The sequence below is a fragment of the Ovis aries genome, chromosome 5 (assembly GCF_016772045.2).
Source record: "Ovis aries strain OAR_USU_Benz2616 breed Rambouillet chromosome 5, ARS-UI_Ramb_v3.0, whole genome shotgun sequence".
NCBI lineage: Eukaryota > Metazoa > Chordata > Mammalia > Artiodactyla > Bovidae > Ovis > Ovis aries.
The window spans coordinates 40,186,726-40,194,476 of record NC_056058.1 but is presented as its reverse complement, the minus strand read 5'-3'; positions in this window follow the sequence as shown (position 1 = coordinate 40,194,476).

Genomic DNA, 7,751 nt, shown 5'->3' with positions numbered 1-7,751 from the left:
GGGTTGCCATTCCTTTCTCCAGGGGATCTTCCCGACCCAGGGATTGAACCCTGGTATCTTCCACATTGCAAGCGGATTCTTTACCATCTGAGCCACTAGGGATGCCTGTAAGCATGTGGAAAAATAAGTAATCCGATTTAAAAACCAAATATTCCTCACCTTGACTCCCACAGAGACACCCATTTTTCCCTTTGGAGAGTTTCCTTCTCTGTTGGCTCTTCCTTAAAGGCAGTGGTATATATCATGGCTGGTCAGAGTATATTTATGTGCTGCCTTTATGTCACTTTTCTCTCCAATGAGCCTCCTTAACACCTTTACAAAAAGGTGCTATGCATTTGACATATATAAATCTTTTATAGCTGTGCTTTTACTTGAAGACTTGGGCCCCAATTTGAGAAGCACTTCATTAAAAGTGAAGTATTATAACACCGTGTTTTCACCTGGCTCTGGTGGGAATATGAGTAGAAGACTCAATGTGCCTGCGTTTATGATTGCAGTGCATTATTTCCACAACACAATCCTGAGTGAGACAGGCTCTATTATCACTCTTACTATGCAGATGGGGAAACCAAGGCAGAGAGTTATCAAGTAACTTGCGCAAGGTCACAAAGATATGAAATGTCAGATCCAGGGCTTTAGAATCTTTAAGTTTACTGTGTGTAGGTTAAGCTCAGATTAAAACTTTTAAAAATTGATTTATTACTTTTGTTTTATTTAAAAAATTTTTTTATTTTTACTTTATTTTACTTTACAATACTGTATGGGTTTTGCCATACCTTGACATGAATCCACCATGGGTGTACATGAGTTCCCAAACATGAACCCCCCTAATCTCAAAAATATACAAGATTTATTACTTTTAGTTTAATTGAAATGGTCTTGCAATATTTGATAATTCTCAAATGTGCCCATGGAACCCTGCAATGGCGGCTCCGCCTCTCGCCCCAGTGGTAGTGGGTCCCAGAGGCCTGCCTTAATAACTCCCTCTCAGCTGGAACTAGGAGTGGAATTGTTGAGTCATTTGATAATTTTATATATTTACTATTTTGAGGAATGACAAACTGTTTTCCACAGTGGCTGTACCGTGCACTATTTTACACTGCCACCAGTAATAGAGGAGTGTTACAGTTTTTAAAGAGATGAGACCTTTGTTAGAATTGATTAGATTTAAAAACTATTTTTCCAGTTTTATTGCAGTATAATTGACAGATTGAAAATAATGTATATTTAATGTGGATAACTTGACCTTTATATACATTGTGAAATAATCACAACAATCGAGCTAATTAATATAACCATCAGCTCACATAATTGTCATCTTTCTGTGTGTCTTTAGTTCAGTTCAGTTTAGTTCAGTCGCTCAGTCATGTCCGACTCTTTGAGACCCCCATGAATCACAGCACGCCAGGCCTCCCTGTCCATCACCAACTCCCAGAGCTCACTCAGATTCACGTCCATCGAGTCCGTGATGCCATCCAGCCATCTCATCCTCTGTTGTCCCCTTCTCCTCCTGCCTCCAATCCCTCCCAGCATCAGAGTCTTTTCCAGTGAGTCAACTCTTCGCACGAGGTGGCCAAAGTATTGGAGTTTCAGCTTTAGCATCATTCCTTCCAAAGTAATCCCAGGGCTGATCTCCTTCAGAATGGACTGGTTGAATCTCCTTGCAGTCCAAGGGACTCTCAAGAGTCTTCTCCAACATCACAGTTCAAAAGCATCAGTTCTTTGATGCTCAGCCTTCTTCACAGTCCAACTCTCACATCCATACATGACTACTGGAAAACCATAGTCTTGACTAGACGGACCTTAGACTGCAAAGTAATGTCTCTGCTTTTGAATATGCTATCTAGATTGGTCATAACTTTTCTTCCAAGGAGTAAGCGTCTTTTAATTTCATGGCTGCAGTCACCATCTGCAGTGATTTTGGAGCCCCAAATAATAAAGTCTGACACTGTTTCCACTGTTTCCCCATCTATTTCCCATGGAGTGATGGGACCAGATGCCATGATCTTAGTTTTCTGAATGTTGAGCTTTAAGCCAACTTTTTCACTCTCCTCTTTCACTTTCATCAGGAGGCTTTTTATTTCCTCTTCACTTTCTGCCATAAAGGTGGTGTCATCTGCATATCTGAGGTTATTGATATTTCTCCCGGAATTCTTGATTCCAGCTTGTGTTTCTTCCAGTCCAGCATTTCTCATGATTTCTCTGCATAGAAGTTAAATAAGCAGGGTGACAATATACAGCCTTGACGTACTCCTTTTCCTATTTGGAACCAGTCTGTTGTTCCATGTCCAGTTCTAACTGTTGCTTTCTGACCTGCATACAGATTTCTCAAGAGGCAGGTCAGGTGGTCTGGTATTCCCATCTCTCTGAGAATTCTCCACAGTTTATTGTGATCCACACAGTCAAAGGCTTTGGCATAGTCAATAAAGCAGAAGTAGAGGTTTTTCTGGAACTCTCTTGCTTTTTCCATGATCCGGCGGATGTTGGCAATTTGATCTCTGGTTCCTCTGCCTTTTCTAAAACCAGCTTGAACATCAGGAAGCTCACGGTTCACGTATTGCTGAACACTGGCTTGGAGAATTTTGAGCATTACTTTACTAGCGTGTGAGATGAGTGCAATTGTGTGGTAGTTTGAGCATTCTTTGGCATTGCCTTTCTTTGGGATTGGCATGAAAACTGACCTTTTCCAGTCCTGTGGCCACTGCTGAGTATTCCAAATTTGCTGGCATATTGAGTGCAGCACTTTCACAGCATCATCTTTCAGGATTTGAAATGTCTCAACTGGAATTCTATCACCTCCTCTAGCTTTGTTCATAGTGATGCTTTCTAAGGCCCACTTGACTTCACATTCCAGGATGTCTGGCTCTAGGTGAGTGATCACACCATCGTGACTATCCGGGTTGTGAAGATCTTTTTGTACAGTTCTTCCGTGTATTCTTACCACCTCTTCTTAGCATCTTCTGCTTCTGTTAGGCCCACACCATTTCTGTCCTTTATCGAGCCCATCTTTGCATGAAATGTTCCCTTGATATCTCTAATTTTCTTGAAGAGATCTCTAACAATTAAGATCTACCCTCTTAGTATATTTTAAATATATCATACACTGTATGACAAACAGCATATACTATATGCCACATTGTTGTACGTGAGCTCTCCAAAACTTATTCATCTTGTGTAGCTGAAACTTTGTACCCTTTGATTAACATCTTCTCTTTCTCCCGTCCCCCAGCCCCTGAAAACCACCATTAAACTCTCTCACTATGAAGCTTACTATTTTATATTCCACATATGAGATCATGTATTTGTCTTTTTTGTGTCTGGCTTATTTCACTTAGTATAATGTAGTACAGGTTTATCCATGTTATGACAAGTACAGAATTTCCTTCTTTTAAAGGCTGAATAATATTATGTCATATAATATGATATAATGTAAAATAATATGATAATATATTATATACATGTTTATATGTTGACTAATATACTTTATTCATATAATTTCAAGTTACTGTCTAGCTTTCTTTCATTTCAACCTGAAGTAGTTGTATTAGCATTTCTTATAGGACAGGTAACTTGTTTTCAAAAATATGTGCCTGTATTAATTTCTTCTTCATTCTTGAATGGTAATATTTTGAAGGACACAGAAGTCTTCTGGCAGGTTTTTTCTTTCAGCACTTTAAACACGCCACCCCACTGCCTTTGCTCTCATGGTTTTTTATGATAAACCAGTTGTTAATCATGTTGAGAATTTCATTTATGAGCATTGCTTCTCTTCTGTTGCTTTTAAAATTCTCTTCCTTATCAGTATTTGACAACTTGAATATATATTAGCATTTTGGCAACTTGACCCTTGAACAACAGAGGTTTGAATTGCATTGGTCCAATTACATGTGATTTTTTTTTCAGTAGTAAGTATTACAATATTACACAATTCATACGTGGTTGAATCTGTGGATGCAAAACTGTAGATATGGGGGAACTGTGTATACAACATTCAAAGTATAAGTTATATGCAGACTTTTGACTGTACAAATGTTCTGTGCCCCAATCTTCACATTGTTCAAGGGTCAACTGTACTGTGTCCTGGTGTGAATCTCTTAAAATTTTTCTTATTTGGAATTCATTAGGCTTCTCAGACTCTTGCCTGGAAAATCCCGTGGACGGAGGAGCCTGGTAGGCTGCAGTCCATGAGGTTGCTAAGAATCGGGCACAACTGAGTGACTTCACTTTCACTTTTCACTTTCGTGCATTGGAGAAGGAAATGGCAAACCATACTAGTGTTCTTGCCTGGAGAATCCCAGGGATGGAGGGCCTGGTGAGCTGCCGTCTATAGGGTCGCATAGAGTCGGACACGACTGAAGCGACTTAGCAGCAGGCTTCTCAGAAGTGAAGATTAGTTTCATGAGATTTGGAAAAGTTTCTGTCTTTATTTCTTCAAGTATTCTTTCTGCTCATTTTTCTCTTTCTTCCCTTTCTGAACTTCCATAATATGTGTACTGGTCCTCGATGGTGGCCCACAGATTCCTTAGGCTTTGCTCACTTTTCCTCTTTCTTTTTCTTTTTGCTCCTCAGACTGGTTAAGTTCAATTTTCCTAACTTTAAATTTACTAATTCTTTTTCCTGCGTACTTAGGTTTTATCTTAAACTGCTTTAGTGAATTTTTCATTCAACTATTTTGCTCCTTAGCTCCAGATTTTCTATTTTATTTTTTATAATTTCTATTATTTATTGCTATTCTCATTTTATTTATACACAGTTTTTCTGATTGTCTTTAGTTCTTTTTCATAGTTTCTTTTAGCTCTTTGAGCATATTTTACGCATTTGAGTTAAAGTCTTCCTCAGGGATAGTTTCTATTAATTCATTGTTTTCTTTTGAGTGGACTGTAATTTTTTTTTTACTATTTTAATTTTATTGGAGTGTAGTTGATTTACAATGTTGTGTTAGTTTCAGGTGTACAGCAAGTGGTTCAATTATACATATACATACATTCTTTCCTTTTTAGATTCTTTTCTCATATAAGTTATCACAGAATACTGGGTAGAGTTCCCCGTGCTATATAGTAGGTCCTCATTGGTTATCTATCTTATATATAGTAGTGTGTATGTGTTTATTCTAAATTCCTGATTTATCCTCTCCCCCCCCCCCAACCATGTTTCCCCTTTGGTAACCATAAATTTGTTTTTGATATCTGTAAGACTGCTTCTGTTTTGTAATTGAGTTCATTTGTATCTTTTTTAAAAAAAAATTAGGTTACACATATACGATAAGATATTTGTCTTTCTCTGTCTGACTTCACTTAGTATATAATCTCTAGGTCCATCCATATTGATGTAAAAAGACATTATTTCACTCTTTTTTATGGCTGAGCAATATTCCATTGTATATATGTACCACATCTTCTCCATTGTATATACACCACATCTTTTTTATTCATTCCTCTGTCTATAGACATTTAGGTTGATTCCATGTCTTGGATATTGTGAAGTATTGCAATGAACATTGTGGTGAAGATAATCCTTTTGGATTATGGTTTTCTCTGGATATATGTCCAGCAGTGTGATTGCTGGTAGTTCTATTTTAAGTTTTTAAAGGAACTTTCGTACTGTTCTCCACAGTGATTGCATCAATTTACATTTGCACCATGAGTGGTTCATAATTTTCTATTTGAATTTGTGTGGTATTTTTGTTGCAAACTGAAAATTTGATGCTTATATCTCTGGAATTCAGATTTCCCTCCTCTAGGGTTTGCTTCTTGATTGTGGAAAGCTTGACTTCTGTACAGCCAGTATTTTAGATTTCTTACAATGCTAGAAACTTAAAGACAAACACACACACACACAAACAAGGAATCCTGTCTCTGCCTTTACTGATTATCTCTGTACTAGAACATTCTTTTAATATCTATCACGATTTTTCCTTAGTGTTCTCTTCCTACTTACACTAAGCCTATAGATTAGTCTGTGGAAAAGTTTAGGAACTTTTCAGGTCTTGTCTGAATGCTCATTCTGCCTTGGGCATGGACATGGCTTTCTATATTCCCCTTATATATGGTACTTTTGAATGTCCTAATTTCCCAGAGAAACTCTCTCCTTGGATTCCCCCCTCCACCCTCCCAGGCCTTAGGCACTGTAAGCCTCAACTACAATCTTTTGCCCTAGATGGCTAAGAAAAAGAATGAAAGTATTATTCAGTCATGTCTGATTCTTTGCAACCCTGTGAGCTATAGCCTGCCAGGCTCCTCTGTCCATGGAATTCTCCAGGCAAGAATGCTGGAGTGGTAGCCATTCTCTTCTCCAAGGGATGTTCTTGATCCAGAGATTGAACCCAGGTCTCCTGCAATGCAGGCAAATTCTTTACCATCTGAGACACCAGGGAAGCCCCCAGATGGGTATATGTTTTCTTTTTTCTTTCTCTCTTTTTAAATTTTTTTGTTGCCCTAAAGTGTTTCAAAGCCTGACGCTTTTCCACCCTAGGTAGACTCTAAGCTAGGTGATAGAGAGACAAGCAACTTTCATCAGTCTTTCAGGTATCCCTGGACAGGTTACAATAGGAAAATACAATAATTTGCCTGCTTGGCTTCCTCTGGAACCAGGGACCTGCGTCCCATACTGGGAATGAGGCTGCCATCTTCAAAACTTGTGCTGGGCTGTGGAGAGGTGGTGCAAAGGCAAGGAAATGCCACAAAGCTTTCCTATTTTTTTTTTTAAATTTAAGTTTATTTATTTTAATTGGAGGCTAATTACTTTACAATATTGTATTGGTTTTGCCATACATCAACATGAATCCACCACGGGTGTACACGTGTTCCCAATCCTGAACCCCCTTCCACCTCCCTCCCCATATTTTTATTGCTTCAATTCACTTGGTTGACATACACTTTCTATTATTTTCCAGAGTTCTTACAAAGTTGATTCTCATGGCTTTTGATTGCTATTTTGATGTTACTCAGGAAAGAGAAGTTTGGTGGAGCTGTCTACTCCACCATTTTGCTCAACAGAGCTTGTTGTTTTATAGCTCTTAGTAAAATTATATCTGAATATGAAATTGAGGCACAGAAATGTAAAGTGACATCAAATAACACACATTAAATGCCTATGTCCTTTGATAGGAAATGACTGTCATTTTCACAGTAGTTTGGAATAACTGATTTTTTCATTCTGTATACATAATGTGGAGAAGGCAATGGCACCCCTCTCCAGTACTCTTGCCTGGAAAATCCCATGGATGGAGAAGCCTGGTAGGCTGCAGTCCATGGGGTCGCTAAGAGTCAGACACGACTGAGCGACTTCACTTTCACTTTTCACTTTCATGCATTGGAGAAGGAAATGGCAACCCACTCCAGTATTCTTGCCTGGAGAATCCCAGGGATGGGGGAGCCTGGTGGGCTGCCGTCTATAGGGTCGCACAGAGTCGGACACGACTGAAGCGACTTAGCAGCAGCAGCAGCAGCAGCAGCATACATAATGTGATCATATAAATGGCCATAGATCTTGTAGTGATTTATAACTCTCACTGAAATCCAAAGTCTGGAGCACCTTCAATACTTACATGGAAGTCAATAGTGTATGTTTTAAGTATATTTATGGTCAATTTTTCTTGGAATAAAATTTGATGTTACAAGGAAGGACATGTATAATCACTGAACCAGAATCTCTCAAAGACGTAGTATCTCAAATCCTGCTTTCATGGGAGACCACTCCCCAGGCCATGGTGCTCAGTTCAGTTCAGTTCAGTTGCTCAGTTGTGTCCAATT